The sequence below is a fragment of the Equus caballus genome, chromosome 14 (genome assembly GCF_041296265.1).
Source record: "Equus caballus isolate H_3958 breed thoroughbred chromosome 14, TB-T2T, whole genome shotgun sequence".
Classification (NCBI taxonomy): Eukaryota; Metazoa; Chordata; class Mammalia; order Perissodactyla; family Equidae; genus Equus; species Equus caballus.
In genome coordinates, this window is record NC_091697.1 from 30,269,314 (window position 1) to 30,288,030 (window position 18,717).

At 33.7% G+C, this 18,717-nt stretch overlaps 1 protein-coding gene across 6 annotated transcripts in view; it reads right to left on the minus strand.

Annotated features, from left to right (window-relative positions):
* Nucleotides 1-18,717, minus strand: part of TENM2 (teneurin transmembrane protein 2) — a 3,416,041-nt gene that overhangs the window by 1,958,242 nt on the left and 1,439,082 nt on the right. The window lies entirely within an intron of this gene.

Sequence of the window (18,717 nt, forward strand, 5' to 3'; positions counted from 1 at the left end):
CAGAGAACAGATTGATTGTTGTCAGAGGCAGGGGATGGGAAGCGGGTAAAATGAGTGAAGGGAGTCAGTTAAAACGTACAGATTTCCAGTTATAAAATAAATAAGTCATGGGCATGTAACGTACAGCATGGTGATTGTAGTTAATAAAACTGTATTGTATTTCAAAGTAGCTAAGAGAGTAAATCTTAAAAGTTCTCATCACAAGAAAAAAAATTTTGTAACTATGTATGCTGATGGATGTTAACTAAACTTATCATGGTGATCATTTGCAGTATACACAAACATCAAATCATCATGTTATACCTGAAACTAATATAATGTTGTATGTCAATTCTACCTTAATAAAAAATTTTTAAAAAATAAACGAATTTCAGAAAGTAAGAGTTCATATTATTTCCTAAACAACTTCTAGTTCAGTGAAAGAAAAATAGTTTTGCAATGAGAGAAAAATGACAAGAATACATAATTTTGTAATTATACTTTATTATGCTCTATACAATGTTTCTCAATGATTATGCTCTCAAAGTCACGCTTAAGAAATTTTATAGTATGTTTAGACTAACTAAATTATTATGTGTTTTTTAACTGAATACTGTACAACTATTAAATATCACAATTTTGAAGAATATGTAATGATACTGGAAAGTGTGAAGAACTTCAGATATAAAATTTAGTTCATATGTTATATTTGTATATTTCAACAACTATTATATCTGGTTGATGATGCTGTTTATAGTTTGTAGTCTTTTTCTGTTTTTGATTTTTTTAATAATAAGCTAGTTTTATATTTATAATTTAAAAATGATTATTTAAAACCTTATGTATATGAAGCAATCATTTCCAAAATGTTTAATTTTCATGCTGGAAATGGTTTTTCTCATTTTACTATTATCTATCTACATCGATTTAATAATGAGATGAAGTGACAATTAGCTTAAATTTACACAGCATTTATTACAATCCTGATCATTCATTTATTTATTCAGTTACTGAATGCTTACAAAGTTCCCTCCCTCTACCGTATACAGGGGAACAAATATAAATAAATCATGTCTCTGCCCTCAAAAGACTTGGCACAGATTATGGAAGACAGTCAAGACAAATCAATAAGTGCAGTACAGTGAGATAGGTGGTATGGCAGAGGTTTGGCCAAAGTTCTGAAGGAGCACAGAGGACGGGCACATAGTTCAGATAGCAGGAATAAGAGAGTTTCTCAAAGGAGGTGTCAGTAGAGCTGTGGGCTCTGGTAAAACACTTACATCAAGAAGGGAAGAGAGAGGAACATTCCAAACAGAGGAAGCAACAGGTTCAAAGGCCTGAAAGCCCCGAGGTTTTGAAGACAGTCAAGAACTTTTTGGGGAGTGGTGAGAAATAAGGCAGAAGACAAACCATGTGTATAAACTCCATTTGGAAGTCTCTGGAGAACCAATGAAGGGTCAGAAATGGGAAGGGTGAGGGCATCTGGAATTTTTAACAAGATTTCTCTGGCCAGAAGAAGGTATCTAGATGGGCATTCTGGCAACCAGGGTATCAACTAAGAGGCTGTTAAAACAGTGTGGTAGGTGAGAGATGCGGTCCTGCACAGAGGCAGCGTCAGTGCTACAGAGGCAAGTGCAGGGACTTCATCTACTTAGAAGGTAGGCACTAGTTCTATATGGTTAAAAAGAATGTGGATTAGAGAAGAGTATCATTTGAATTCTTATTTCTGTCTTGGACTATTGTTCTTGTGATGGTGCCATTCACTTCGATGGGAAACAGAGTTGAACAATTTTGGTGAACAGGATGAAAAATACAGATGTGAAAATGCTTAATTTGGCTTTGCTATGTAATGCCCAAGTTCAGGCGGCTATAAGGCAGTTGAAGTTTTTGTATTTGAAGCTTAGAAGAGCATTATAGACTGAAGGTTAGCATTATGGAGATAGTAAATATGTTTAAAGCAATATACGTGCATGAGGAAAATGTATAGCATAAGAGTTTATGTGGAAGCATTTTTTCCACATATGGTTTTTAGGAGGCATGATTACATATTATTTTTTGTCGTATTTTTATAAGTGCTTACTACCCATCCCCCGATAGCTACAAATCCCTGGTATAAAATGAATAGATGTTGGAGGATGAAACCCAGATTCATCACATAATTAAAATGTGTGTCCATAGGTGAAGGTAGGGGGGAAAGAACATATGGATGAGACTTAAAAAAAAGGGGGGCCAGGAGGAAAGAGGGAGAAAAACTAAGATAGAGAGATGGGCAGAGTTTTAAGAAGGAGAAAATAGTTACAAAGTCAAATGCTGTGAATCGTTGTTAAAAAAAAAGAACCAAAAATATATTTTGTATATATAAACCAAACTCACTGGTGTGTGCAAAAATTTTCTCATATTTTGAAGAGGCGTATTGAAGTTTGTAGGGATAACAGGTCATGATGACCTGGGATTTGCTCCAGATGACATTAAGACAAAAAGCATTGAAGCAAATATAGCAAAATGTTAACAGCAATTAAATTCAGGTAATATGGAGTTATGGAGTTGATTACATTATTTTCTCTAATTTTATTCTAAAATTTTCATAATGAAAAGTAATAAAAATTAAAATTAAGAAATTTTAAAAAATGTTTTACACTTTGCTAGGACAGATTCCCTGCAGGGCATCAGTAATGGTGGAATCCAGATTTCAAGAAAAGTTTTCAGGTTTTATTTCCATGAATTATTTTAAATTGCCATCTCCCTTTCTCTGTCTCTCTCCTTCTTCTGCTCCCCCTCCTCCTCCCTGTCTCTTTCCAGTGATATTTGGAAAATAATTATTACTATTGCTCTGTCCATTGTGATTCATATGCAAAAACCAATTTTGGAAAGCAAATTTCCCTAACTTCCCCTGATGATGAAAAAAAGGTCTGAGCCTAACAGACTATGTTTTACTTAAATGTTTAAAAATATTAGAAATATTGACAAGAGCAAACACTTCCATATTAATTGAAATTTTACACAACCAAAGACAGGAACCTCAAAGGTATATTCATGATGGGGTAAGCATTAACTGCTTATGTGTCAGATGAAATTTTCTGTCAAACCTGGTGGGGGTAAACTTTCAAGAAAAAACAGATTCACTTCAAGAAATACTTCAGAAACATGATGTTTTAAAATATTTGTCCCCTCCATGTTGAACAGCATTTTTTTACAGGCTCAAACCTCAAAACAGCCTGTGAGTGTATCAGCTTGGCATAGGAATACGCAAATGATTTTCTGCTTTCGAGCATAAAGTATACATAGACACACAGAGAGACAAGATTTTTCCTTTTGCAAATAGCATTGCAATATGGCAGATTGCCAGAATTCACAGAGGCATGTTATCACACTGTCAGGAGGCATTGTACCAATGAGGAAAGATACCAGTTTTAGGTATTGTATAGAGTAATTGTGGTGTAGGTATTCCAATTGACAAAAGAGCAGAAATTTTGGCATTACATCAATAAGCAGTATAATTAAGGTAATAGGTAGCATGCCATCTAATCTAGTTAGTACCGTAATACCAATGTGAGTTAACTTTCATTAACACTCTCTGAATACTAATTACTATCACTTTCGAACTTACAATATGCAATATATCTAACAGAATTTAACCTAGCTGGATAATTACTATTGTGCTAATAAATAAAAATAGTTACTATTCAAGAAACATCCTGTACCTGGTTTTTATGGATTTCTTCAAAAATATTCTCCAGTTATGAACTACCACTATTATTAGAGGATAGAGACTGTCTCATTTTTAGAAGTCTTTAACATAAACAATGTATCCCCATCTCTAGTTTGTGTAGTGCTCCCATCGCTATATAGAAATTTAGCTAAAAAAACAAGGCTTTACTTTTTAAAGGGAATTTAAAAGTCTCTTGAGTGAGTTGTCATCTGTATTTGTATATGGGAGTTGATGGATGATGCATTTCTTAGAAAAGATTATTTTCGCAATTTTGATTATAGTTGGCTGATTGCCACTTTTAATACAATCTCCTGCTTTCAGAGCCGTCCATCTTAAAAATGCGACTTAGATAATTAGTACTTATAGTCCAAGTCCCTCTCTCTAAATGTACTGCTTCTCATGCTTTCATTTTCATGGCTCCCTTTTTCTCATACTTTCAACCATTTTGGTACTTGCCTTTTTTTCTACCTTTTGTAATTCTCATCTTCTCCCATCCTCACCTTGCAGCATTCATCTCTCTTGGTTCAAACATGCCTGCTCCCTTCCTCAAATGTTGACACTCAAGTGTTGAATTCTAAATGCTTCAGTGGTGCTGTGTCTCTTTCTGAATTTATTGACAGAATCAAATGTCAGTGTGACATACATACGGAAGAAAAATCCTACAATTTATAATATTATACAACATGCTGCTAGTTTTTAAATAAGACCTAAACCATTTCTGTATAGCCACAATCTTCAAAAAATACATTATTTATTAGACATCCAGGTAAAATTGGAATATTAAACACAATTATCTTCCCAGTTGAAATGCCACAAATATAATAGAAATGTAATTTAAAAATATACAAACACAAAAAAATGGTTAGAATAGGTGTTGCAATAAAAGCAATAAAATTAAGGATGGAAAATAGGTGGTTAGTGGTAAATGGCTTAGAAGATCCAGAAAAGAGACTAAGGCTAAACCATAGAGGAAAAGCTGAAAAGTCACCAGATTCATACTACAAAATGTGGTATTCTTTAGAGGTAGAGGTGAAAAGAAGGGCAAAAATTAAAGAATGAGGGACATCAGCAAGATGGCAGACTAGGAAGCTTCAGGTCCTTTTTCCCCATGGAAACATTTAATAAATAACTTTTGACTAGCTAATATAACTTTATAGGAGCTCTGGTGATCAGGCAAAGATCTGCAGCAACCAAGTGAATGTCCAAACAAGAAAAAGCCACAATCAAAATGGTAGGAATTTTGTGGCATTTTTACTTGTGATTTCCCTGCTCTCTCCCTAGCACAGCTCAGTGTAGTTTGGGTAAGGCAGTATCCTAAACCCAGTTCTCTTCTGCGAGTCAGAAACAGAAGAGCATATGTAATTTGCAACACTATAACTTATCTGGGGGCTCCCTGACTGGTCTCTATGTCACCCCACTCAGAGTTCAGACTCCCAAAGCAGGAAAGCTCGGATCTCAGGCTAGAGGAAACTGTGAGAAGCAGTGGTCATGGCTTGTGAAAGCCACAAGAATACTACAAGACCTCAGATGCCTGTGACAAGAGAGTACTGACTGAGGAATACAGTAGAACAGCTAAGATCCCAAAAGAAGCTGAGATAAGACTCTCAGGGCAACTAAGACATTTAAAAGCAGCCATGTATGAGGAATTGAAAAAAATCATACTTACAGGACCAGGGAAAAAATATGCCCCCAAATTACCTGAGAAGACCTTAAGCCTTTACAAGAGTCTGATTAGTGAAGATGTTCTCCTGCATGGAGCCAGTATGCAAACTGAAATAGGAAGCTGTTTTTTAAAATGTCTGATTTTCAGCAAAATATCACAATGCATACAAAGAAATAGAAAAACATGACTCATTCAAAGGGACAAAACAAATCTCCAGACACTGTCCCTGAAGAAACACAGGCGTTGGATTTACTGAAGATTTTAGAACAACTGTCTTAAATATGCTCAAAGTGTTAAAGGAAAACAAAGACAAAGAACTAAAGGAAATGAGGAAAATAATATATGAATAAAATAAGAATATCAACAAAGATAGATATTATAAAAAAGAACCAAACAGAATTTCTGGAGCTGAAAAATGCAACAATTGAATTAAAATATTCGCTACAAATGTTCAATGTCAGTTTCAAACAGGCAGAACATAGAATCAATGAACTTGAAGAAAGGTCATTTGAAATTCTCAATTATGAGGAATAAAAGAAAAATAAAGAAAAGTGAGCCTAATGGTCTTATGAGACACCATCAAGTGGACCAATATACATTATGGGAGTCCCAGGAGGAGAAGAGAGAAAGAAAGGGGATAGTGAGATTATTTGAAGAAATAATGGCCAAAAATTTCCAAATTTGAGGAAATAAATGGATATGCAAATCCAAGAAGCTCAATAAACTTCAATTAGGAGAAAGTGAAAGAAATCCACACCGAACACATTAGAATCAAACTTTTGAAAGACAAAGATAAAAAGAATATCTTGAAAGCATCCAGTGAAAAGAAACTCATTACATACAAGGGATCCTCAATAAGATTATCAGCAAATTTCTCAGCAGAAACTTTGTGAGCCAACAGAAAGTGGTATGACATATTTAAAGTGCTGGAAAAAAAGCTCAAATAAGAACTCTATATCCAGAAAAAACTGTCATTAAAAAATACAGGAGAAATGAAGACATTCCAAGACACAGAAAAGTTAAGGGAGTTCATTACCAGTTGTACTACAAGAAGTACTAAAGGGAGTCTTTCAAATTAAAATGAAAGAACACTACCTGGAAACTCAAAGCCATAAGAAAATATGTTATTGGTACATACACGAACAAATAAAAAACCGGTATTTTTGTAATTTTGGTTTGCAACTCTACTTTTTATTCTTCTACAAAATCTAAAAGACAGAAGTATAAAAATATTTATTAATTTATGTTAATGGATACACAATATATAAAGATGTAAATTATGGCATCAATAACATAAAGGGGGCAGAACTTTTAAGGAGAAGAGCTACTGTATGCCATTGAATTTAGGTTGGTATCAATTTAAAATAGATTTTTAGCTTTAGGATGTTATATATAATTCCCATGGTAACCACACACAAAAAATATCTACAGCTCACACGCAAAAGGAATCAAAACACACTTCACTACAAAAAATCAAATCAACTAAACACAAAGGGAAGACAATAATGGAGGATATGGGGACAAAAAAGCTATAAAACATACAGAAAACACATAGCAAAATGGGAAAAAGAAATCCTTCCCTATTAGTAATTACTTTAAATGTAAATAGATTAAACTCCCAAATCAAAATACAGAGATTGGCAGAACGGATAAATAAACAGCATCCAACTATGTGTGCCCACAAGAGACTTACTTCAGACCTAAGAATATGCATAGGTTGAAAGTGAAAAGATGTAAAAATATATTCCATGAAAATAGTAACCAAAAGAGAGCAGAAATGTCTATACTAATACCAGACAAAATAGACTTTAAGTCAAAAACTGTTAGAAGAGACAAAAAAGGGCATTATATAATAATGAGAGCCAATTCACCAAGAAGATATAAAAAGTACAAACATTTATGCAACAAACATCAGAGCTCCTAAATATATGAATCAAACATTGACAGAATTGAGGGGAGAAATAGAAAGCTCTACAATAATACTAGAAGATTTCAATACCCCATTTTCAATAATAGATAGGACAGTCAAACAGAAGATCAATAAGGAAATAGAAGACTGGAACGGCACAATAGCCCAGTTGGACTGAGACATATACGGAACACACCACCCATCAAAAGAAGAGTATACATTTTTCTCAAGTGCACATGGAACGTTCTTCAGGAAAGCCCTTATGTTTTCTATGAAACAAGTCTTAATAAATTTTAAAACATTGAAATCATATCGAGTATCTTTTGCAATCACAACTGAATAAAACTAGAAATTAACAGCAGAAGGAAAACTGCCAAATCCACAAATATGTGGAAATTAAATAATTCACTCTTAAATAACCAATGTGTCAAAGAAGAGATTACAAGAAAAATTAGAAAGTATCTCAAGGCAAATGAAAATGAAAACACGACATACAAGAGTTATGGAATACAGTGAAAGCAATGCTAAGAGAGAAAGTTATAGTTAAAAATGCTTATATTAAAAAAGAATAAAAATGTCAAATCAATAACCTAAATTTACACCTTGAGGAACTAGAAACAAGAACAAATTAAGCCCAAAGCTTTCAGAAGGAAAGAAATAATAAAAATTAGAGCAGAGATAAATAAAACAGATAACAGAAAATCAATACAGAAAAATTAATAAAATCAAGAGTTGGTTCTTCAAAAAGATCAACAAAATTGACAAACATTGTTAGATTGACTAAGGAAAAAAAGAAGACTCAATTAAATAAAATCAGAAATAGGAGAGGTGACATTACCACTGATTTTACAGAAATAGAAAGGATTATAAGTAAAGTACTTTGAATAACTGTATGTCAACAAATTGGATAATCTACATAAAATGGACAGCTTCCTAGAAATGCAGAATTTACCAAGACTGAATCATAAAGATAGAAAATTTGAAGAGACCTACAACTATAGGAATATTGAATCAGTATTCAAAAGACTCCTGATAAAGAAATGTCCAGGATCAGATGGATTCACTAGTGAATTCTATAAAACCTATAAAGAAGAATTAACACCAATCCTCAAATTTGCACAAAAAATTGAAGAGTAAGAAATATTTCCCAATTCATTTTATGAGGCCAGCATTACCGTGATACCAAAGTCAAAGAAACCACAAGAAAAGAAAACTACAGACCTGTATCTCCAATAGATATTGATACAAATATCCTTAAGTAAATTGTATCCAACAAAATTCAACAGCACTGTAAAAGGATTATACACCATGACCAACGAGATTTATTCCTGGAATGCAAGAATGCTACAATATACAAAAATCTATCAGGGTAATATACCACAGTAACAGAATGAGGGATAAAAATCACATGATCATCTCAATTAATGCAGGAAAAGCATCTAACAAAATTCAATACCCTTTAATGATAAAAATACTCCACAACCAGGAATACAAGGAAGCTACCTCAACATAATAAAGGCCATATATGAAAAGCCTACAGTAAACATCATAGTCAATAGTGAAAAACTGAAAGCTTTTCCTCTAAGATCTGGAACAGGAAAAAGATATTCATTTCCACCACTTCTATTCAACATAGTACTAGAAGTCCTAGCCACAACAATTAAGCAAGGAAAAGACATAAAAGGCATCCAAATTGGAAGGGAAGAGGTAAAAATAATGTCTATTCATAGAGGAAACAATCTTATATGTAGAAAATCCTAAATATTCCACAAAAAACTGTTAGAATAAAGAAAATTTAGCAAAGTTGCAGAAATACAGTTTCAACACACAAAGTACAAAAGACAAAATCAATACACAAAAATCAGTGTGTCTCTATACACCAGCAATAAACAATGTGAACAAGAAACAGTGACAATGTGAAAAGAAAATTAGGAAAATAGTTCCATTTACAATCTCATCAAAAAGTATAAAACACTGAGGTATAAACTTAACCAAGGGGGTAAAAGACTTGTTCACTGAAAACTGCAAAAACATGCTGAAAGAAATTAAAGAAGACACAGTAGAAAGATATAGTGTTCATAACTGGAAAAGTTAATATTGTTAAGATGTCAATACTACTCAAAGCAATCTTCAGATTCAATGCAATACTTATCAAAATCCCAATGACATAAAAAGAAAATTTGATCCTAAAATTCATGTGAGATCTCAAGGAATGCTGACTAGCCAAACATCTTGCAAAAGTAGAACAAAGTTGGAAGTTTCACACTTTAAGATTTCAAAATTTACTAGAAAGCTACAGTAATCAAAACAGTGTGACAAAGACAAAGACCGGCATATTAACAAATGGAATAGAGTGGAAGGCCCCAAAATAAACTCACATATGTGATCAAATGAATTTTGACAAGGATGCAAAGACCATTCATTAGGGGAAAGGATAGCTTTTTAGAAAACAGTGTTGAGAAAACAGATATTCACATTTAAATAAATCAAGTTGGACTGCTACTTTACACCACATACAAAATTTAACTTGAAATGGATCAAAGAGCTATATATAAGAGCTAAAACTATCAAACTCTTAAAGCTTCAAGACATTGATTTTGGCAATGATGTCTTAGATATGACACCAAGAGCACAGACAACAAAAGAAAAAAATAGAGAAACTGGACTACATCAAAATTAAAAACTTTTGTATGTCAAAGGGCACTATTACCAGAATGAAAAATAACCTACGGAATGGGAAAAAATGTTTGCAAATTATATATCTAAAAAGTGGCTTAATATCTAGCGTATATAAAGAACTCCTACAACTCAACAACAGCAAAACCAATTTAAAAATGAGCAAAGGTCTTATATAGACATTTCTCCAAAGAAGATATGCAAATAGTCAGTAAGCACATGAAGAGATGCTCAACATCACTAATTAGGGAAATTCTGATCTAACCTATCATAACATATCACCTCATACCATTCAGATGGCTGCTAACAACAACAACAAAAAAGAAGACAAGAAAGAAACAGAAAATAACAAGTGTTGACAAGGATGTGGGGAAATTGGAACACTTTTGCATTGCTTGTGGATGATGTAAAATTGAGTAGACACTATGGAAAACAGTATGGTGATTCTTCAAAAAATTAAAAATAGTATTACCATATGACCCAAAAATTCTACTTCTTGGTATACACCCAAAATAAGTGAAAGTAGGGAACTGAATAGACTTTTGTACACACATGTTCATCAAAGCATTATTCACAATATCCAAAAAGTAAGAGATATGTGCATATCTGTTGATGGATGAATAAATAAACAAAATGTGGTATACACACACAATGAAATATTACTAAACCTTAAAAAGGAAGGGAATTCTGACACATGCTATAACATGCATGGAACTTGAAGACATTATGCTAAGTGAATAAGCCAGTTACAAAAGGACAAATATTGTATGATTCTACTTATAATTACCTAGAGTAATTGAATTCAAACTACTGAGAAATGTAGAATGGTAGTTGCCAGGCCCTTGGGGGACTGGAGTACTGGGAGCATATTGCTTAATGGGCATAGAGTTTCAGTTTGGAAAGATGAAAAAAGTTTTGGGGGTGGTTAGCTGTGATGGTTGCACAACAAAGTGAATGTACCTACTGGGTTATTTTCCATATGTTACGATGGAAAATTAACATTGCAGAGGAGCTCAGTTATTTCTCTTGTTTATGCAGTTTGATAAAGGCAGAACTAGAATTTGAAATCAAAATTTGGGGGTCCCAACTCAGTATTTATTTTCAAAATCACACCGTATGACCTGGAGTTTTCAAATCCTTGAAACTGGAAAGCTATTTCTAATCCTAATACCTGTGGAAGGGTTGACAAGATTATGCCGCAAGTATTAGGCACTGCTGAAACCGATGCTTCTACTATACAGGTTTTAAGAGACAGCCATTAATTTTCAATTAACAACCTTGAAGATTATCCAAGTCTTAAGCTGGGTTTAAATGAAAATTTCACTTCATTCCAGGGTAATTAATTTATTTTAGCGCAAAAGCTAAAAGTAGTGAGAATGCATACCTCTAGATTTTAACAGTAAATAACTGAACTTTTATGAATGGCAAACTATTATCTTTCTATACTTCAATAAGAATACTAGAGCTTGGCATCACAATGTTTGGAGACCTGAAGATTTGAATCTACTTCCCCAAATATGTATTAAATCAAAGAGTAGCTTCACATTACACTTCAATTGTAATATAAAAATATTAAAAATTGATTGAAATGATATTTGCACTTCTGTATATGGTTATGTGCATGTGACCAATGGGCAGAAATGTACAAAAATACAGCTAATAAAGAGAGCTGTATTAACGCACTCCTGAATCTACAGATCTTGTCTCTATTTTCAAGCCTTTATTGGCTCAGTCTAAAAAGGCATTAAATATCAGTAGTTGTCAGCAATCCCCAGATCCCAAGGGAATTTGGCCCAAGGCCAGGTTTACATTTCAGATGCCATCCACATACCATTCTGTTAGCACAAATAGAAAAGCAGCATAATGAATTTGTAGCCTGACCATTCTGCAAGATATACACCTTACTTTGCGTAGTCTGCTAGGATTTCTCCTTTGCCCCCATATCCATGACAGCTGAATATTCATTTAATCTGTTAACATCTTACATATACTGAATTGTGATAGTTTCCTAGTCATCAAAATAATTGAATAATAATGGAGAACTTACAGTGGGCCAAGTGCTATGCCAGGTACTGAGAAAACAATGCTAGTTAACAAATTGCATGTGCACATCAGAGTGCCCATGGACCACTGTAAAGCCTGAGCATAGTGTCATAAAGTGCTGGGGTGGGGGTGGGTTACAACCAGGATGGAAAATAGTGGGACAAGATTGTAAAATAGAAGGCTGCAAAATGGCCTGAAAGTCTTGGACTTCATCCTCCAACACTCATGAAACTGTTACACATTGGGGTCTCATGACACACTTTTTTGGAAGGGGTGTTATAATTAATATTATTATTTGATTTTTAGTAAATGAGAGCAGACTCATTGTCTTCCTTCTTATATCATTCGTCCAATTGCCTTTTGAGTAATAAAGAGCTGATATTTCAGCTGCTGCATTGAAAATTGTAAATGGAAATATGTAAGACATACCACATCATCTGCTGTATGCTAAAGTGGTATTTGCTTGATTTTTTCTCATTTCTGGTCTCTTCTGAAAGAAGGAAATGCCTTTATTTGAGAGATCTGCCCTTTTCCCACTTCCTGTAGGTCTAGGAGCTCCGTATCCCAGTACTCCACCATGCTGGTCACAAGAGCGTATGTACTATGTCTGGCAAATCATGCTAAGCCATTTCTCAAGTCACAGTGATTGGCACAGGAATGACTATAATTAAAATTGGAGCAAACCTGAGGTGCCCTGAAATCAAGGATGTTTCGCCACAGGGAGAGAATGAGGCAGTGGATCTGAGAGACAACTTGGTCGGGATGGCTGAAGGACGAGGAAATAGGGGAAAGAGGAGGGAGAGAGAGGGAGGGGGGAGAGAGAAAGAAAGGGGGAATAAGGATATCAAGGCAATAATATCATTTGAAAACCCCCCAACCCATTCTATATTTCATGGTTTGTTATATATTTTTATGGTTGCCAATATATTTTTATTTTTATTCATGTAATTGTGTGTGTGTAAGTATGTGTGTTTATGCTGAACAATATATATTTGTGTGGGGGAAAATTTCAGAATCAATGAAATAGAACTGGTGAGAAAATATCTAAAGTCTTTAAACAAGCAAGTGACTTGAATTTTTAGAAAAATCATTTAAGTAGTAATGAGAAATACAATCAGGCAAGCCTAAAGGCAAAACATATAAAAGATAAAAATAGTCAGGGAAATCATTGCTGTAGTCCAGGTGACATTGATTTATTAGTATTATTATTAGTTGCGCGAAGGTAACTATTATTTACTGAGTGTTTATAATCTGCATACTATGTGCTAAATTTCATGTGCGTTACCTCATTTAATACTCACAACATCTCTATAAGTAGCATGTAATTATTATTTTAATTTACCATTTGCAGTTTAGTGAGATGCAGTAACTTGTCCAAGTTTATGCAGATAGTAGTTAGCAAATTCAGGATTCACATAAGTACACTTGACTTGAATACCAACGATAGGAACCACTACTGATCTTTCTTCCCAGATTACGAGGACTTGAACTAAGGCAATAAAATTGAGATTATATGGAGGAGATTCACCAAATTTAGACTAGGTTGTACTTACAGGACCAGCCAGTGACTAAATGGTGGAGAAAACTTCAAAGTTTTGAATTAGTATGTAAATATGGTGCCATTAAAAGAGTGAATACAGAAGCCTAAGTCCTTCGGATAGAGGCCCTCACCTCCCTCCCTACCCCCAAAAAAAGAGAGAGAGAAAAATAGAAAAAAGAAGATTCAGGCAAGAAGAGTTTTACATATTGTATTATAAAAATCTAGTACATTCTTGGAATTCCATGGATACATAAAAATATTGTTTCCTTTTCCTCTTCATTCAGGTGTTCATTACATGATGGGACAAAAATATTAATGCCTGAGTGTTACTAGCCTTTTCTTGTAACCCAGCAAAAAGGATTCTGACTTTATTCTTTCTAATTTTTTTCCACTCACTGCAACCAATAGAGTAGTGATCTGGGTTTGCCAGAGGATTTTGGGGGGCTTTTATGATGAATAATGTAGAGGAAAAGGGGAAATATAGAAGAGTTATAATTATATAAAACTATGAAAAGAAGTATGTAGAAGGTTTTGGTACAGGGCATACCAAAGGTTTGAGGTACAAATGAAGAAAGGTTTTGTAATACTGCTTTGCAGTAGATATTGCCTTGATAATAATCAAAGAAAGCAATTAAAGAATGTGAGAACCCATGTGTGGTTGCAGGTCTTCCATCAAGACCCTTTTCAGTGAGTAGACCATCTGAATCATGATTTCATCAGAATTGAAATGAAATACTCTTTTATTCTCCACACCAAATAAAATTGTTTAAAGTGAGTAATAAATAAATGTAATTGTTACATGGTGATATTCACATTTTTGGTTCCAGTCTAATTTCAACAGAAAAACTGTACAGTAGAGTTTATATTCTCATATCCAATGTTTGAATCAATATCATAAGACCTGGGAAAAACCTGCAGATTGAATAAGGGCATCAACCTACAGACAAGTCATGTAGAGGTATATTGGTTTTGGAAATAAGCTTCTAGAACTGGTTTGTACTTAAAAATGAGACCCTTGTAATTGTATCCTCCACCAAGAGTTCATTATTTCTTCTCTTCTTCTCTGCCCATCTCCCCCAGATCAAGCCTCCCCCACACCCTGTCTTTTGGATTATAAATTGAACTATCAATGTCTGTGAAATAAATGTAATTTGTAACAACAGAAAAAAAAACCTCAAAATAGTTTCTGTAAAATATCATCAAAAGAGTTATCTTTTGCATTTTCAAAGTGAAGTGCTCCCAAGCTAAAGTCTGTGCCTCTGAACTACCTCATCTATGTATGAAGCTACCTCACGGACAGTAATAGATATTAATAGTTTGTTGACTCATATAGAATGTCTAAGATATTTCACTGAAGTGACCTCTATCAGAACAAAGAATGAGTCTGTCCCTAAGACAAAAGTTCACCCTTAGAGCTCTAGGAAGCAAATGTTTAGAAGTTTTAGAATAGCTATTGGACCTCTACCAACAGTCATCAAAGATGTAAAATTACTGAGGTCCATTCTCCTACAACACTATTAGATACCTAATGAAAATAAAAGGATTGTTACAAGACTATACAGAGATATCAAATAGGGGGCCATCTCAGTGGCATAGCGGTTAAAATTCACACGCTCCACTTTGGCGGCCCAGGGATCACAGGTTCAGATCCTGGACATCGACATAGCATTGCTTGTCAAGCCATACTATGGCCACACTCCACATAAAATAGAGGATGATTGGCACAGATGGTAGCTCAGCAATAATCTTCCTCAAGCAAAAAGGGGAAGATTGGCAACAGACGTTGGCTCAGGGCCAATCTTCCGCACAACAACAAAACAGAACAAAAAATACAGCAAATAGGTATTTAAAATATCCAGTTGTTATTTCAGCACTGGAGACATAGCAACTCATATGTATTAGAACCTTAAAACAGAGGCAGGAAACCGTCAAAGCACAAAGGAGTCTTCTAGGACAGTAATTCTTAAGCAGTGGTCCATTTGGCATATGACAATGAGTTTAATTTTTAAAAAATGACCAACTCTACCCCAAGCCAATTGAACCAGATGCTCTAAGGGTATGGCTTGGGTACGTGCATTTGGAAAAAGATTCCCACGTGATTCTGAAGTGCACCATTATCAAAAACCATTGAGTTCCCAGAACTGAAATTGATATTCTCCCTGAGCAAATAAAAAGTAGCATGCCAACAAAGACCCCCTGATGAGACAATCTCACACTCTCACTTGGGTACTATTATTATTGTTTTAAAAATCTTTACCATGTGAAACATTTTCAAATTGTTTAGCTATTCCTGCTGACAGCAGTAGACAGAAAAAGCCAGGAAACTGGTAGGAACAGTATTTTCTCACTCTGGACAACTTGCTAATGAGGTTTATCTCAATCCTTACATTCAGACAGAGTACTTAGTGTTCAAAAGACTTGTGAATGGGATCCATGCAGCAATCCACATGCAAAACACAACTGTGCTGAAAAATGGCATTTTTCACACTTTCAAATGAATTTGCTTCTGAAAGTCACATGAACTCAAACAAATTTTCTGCTATTCTGTCCCACATGGCTGCAAATTTCGCTGATGTGGAAATTTGCTTGAAGGTAGAGTGTGTTCTACCTACTCTATTCTTTTCACAACTCATATTCAGAGATATTTTGCTACTCTCATTTTTAGTATGGAGTATTTTAAGGTTCACCTTCTCACAGTAATTTAAAATTTCCTGCTATGCGTTAGTAAATTCCTACCGAAATTAGTGGTAATTAAGTTTCTCATTGATATTTTTAATCTAATTGAATTTCTTTTAATTTGTTGATCTCTTCACAATATTTTGTTGCCTTTTGGAAATTACTTCAAATATCTTCACATCCAGAAAGTTGTAATATTTTTCAAGAAGTTGTTCATATAAATATGGTCATAGTCCATATTGTCATATTCAAAATATTCTATCAAATGAGAGAAACATAGATACAACGCAATGTCAATATCTTTGAATATGCTTTTTATGATTAAAATCATGAATTCCCTAATCTAGTGTGAATACTGAAATTATTCCTTGTTCACCACATTCGTATAATTATTATATTTATTAGAATATCATAATCATGAATATACATAAAATATATATTCAAATTCATGTAATTATTTATGTCTATCTTTTCTCTTGTACCTTATCTCCAAAATTAGATTCTAAATCCTTAGTCATCAGTGTCAAGTTTTGAATTGTATCATTTAACAAGAAACTTGAATGGCAAAATTTTATGTGAAGGTTTAACAGATCACAGTAATTATATGAATGTTTATTATAAAAAGCAGCAATAAATAAAAGTAGTAGTGAGCTTGGAAAATGCAGAACACTTAAATTTCACTTTTTCCTTAATTTGCTAATAGGAAGCTTTTCAAGCAGGATTGTTTTCAATGATCAGACATCTACAAAATATTGTTCTTATGTTCTTTTCTTAGTAGTCAATTAAGTTTGAATATCTTCATTGCAAAACATGCTTTCAGATCTTGAACCAGGTCAGTACCCTCTACAAATAAGGTTAAATGTAGGAAAGATAAGAATGTCTCATTGTCCCTATCTGGTAATAGCCTATTTAGAATAATGAAGGACTGTCCAGTGCCTAGGAAATAAAACGGAGATTCTAAATACCATGGAAGCTCTCTCTGTATTCCATTTTGCTTTTTCATTGTGATGACAACCATATTATATTAGGATGGGGTGGAATTGCTGGCCCAGGATTTAGATAATTATTCTAACGATGGAAATTATCAAAATTTTACAACAGTTTCTTTGTATGATGCAACTTTACTTTGGGCTATTGCATGACTTCTAAGTCAAGGAGAATGTCAAGAGGACATCAAAATAGCCCAAGATTCCACTAATCAAATTATCTCCGTCTGGTATATTATCAATTTATTTTACCTAAGGGCCTGCAGGGGAAGAGCTGAAGGAAAGGGTTGGAGGAGGCAGAGGAAGGACCATACTAATTGATTGACAAGGAGTTAGTTCTGAGTTCTACCACAAAAATGCCTTGGTTACTCTAGTTCATCTTTGAATTTCCCTCTTATTAGCTTTTTGTTTTTATTTATCATCTGGGAAACTTTCGCCTATATGGAATTTATTTGAAATGTATGCTACTTTTTGTATATTTTTAAAGTTATTTGATCACTCAAAAGCACTCTTTCTTCTTATTATGTACTAAAATTTCATAAGAAACTATTCACGTATTTAACTTACCTTCTCAATAATCTGTGAAATATGGAAATATCATAAACATTTAAAACATTAAAATGAATCAATCCTTTACCACAAATATGAATGGTCTTATCCAACAGTATATTGTAATAGAAGAGTTGAGTGGAGGTTTTGAGAGCGAATGAAGCTCTGGAATACTTCACTGATGACGGGAACAAGATAGCAAATTTCAGGGACTTCCCAATTTTGCCTGAGAAAGTCCTGCAAGATCTGTTGTGTACATTAAAGTAAAATACAGTGTACACAAAATGCATAAAAAGTAAGTAAAAACTAAAAGATAGTTGACCTTGAATAATTGGAAAAATGCAATATATTTAAGATATAATAGGACTAGGCTGAAGGAAAGAAAACTTTATTTTGTAATCGCAAAAACATTATTTTTTAAAAGCCCTTTCATGTCAAAATTGCTAAAGGAATTCTTCTTTAGCATATGAAGCAAAAGCCAGAACACTGAATGACAAAGATTGAATTCTTATTGGTTATTCACATAAACACTGATCTGTCAAAAAAATCTAATTAAAGGGAATGATTGCTTGTGCATACGAGTAACATTTATTTTTGATAATTCTGTAGTTATATAATCAGTAAAGTAATACTCACAACTATTCCGTCTTTACTAGATCATTTTTATTAAAATAGTTTATCAAAATAATTTATGTTAAGTACTTGAATTTATTTTTAAAGTATCAAGTATAATAAGTTTTACTTATTTACTGACTGCAGTAGCTTGAACAGTGTTCCAAAAGAGATATGTCCAAGTCTTAAACACCCACTATCTGTGAGTGCGATCTTATTTGGAAAAAGGGTCTTAGCAGAAATAATTAAATTAAGAATCTGGAGATGAGATCATCCTAGATTTAGGGAGGCCCTAAATCCAATGACTTGTGTCCTTACAAGAGAAAAGAGACAGAGATTTGAGATACAGAGAAAAGAAGGCATGTTAAAATCCTT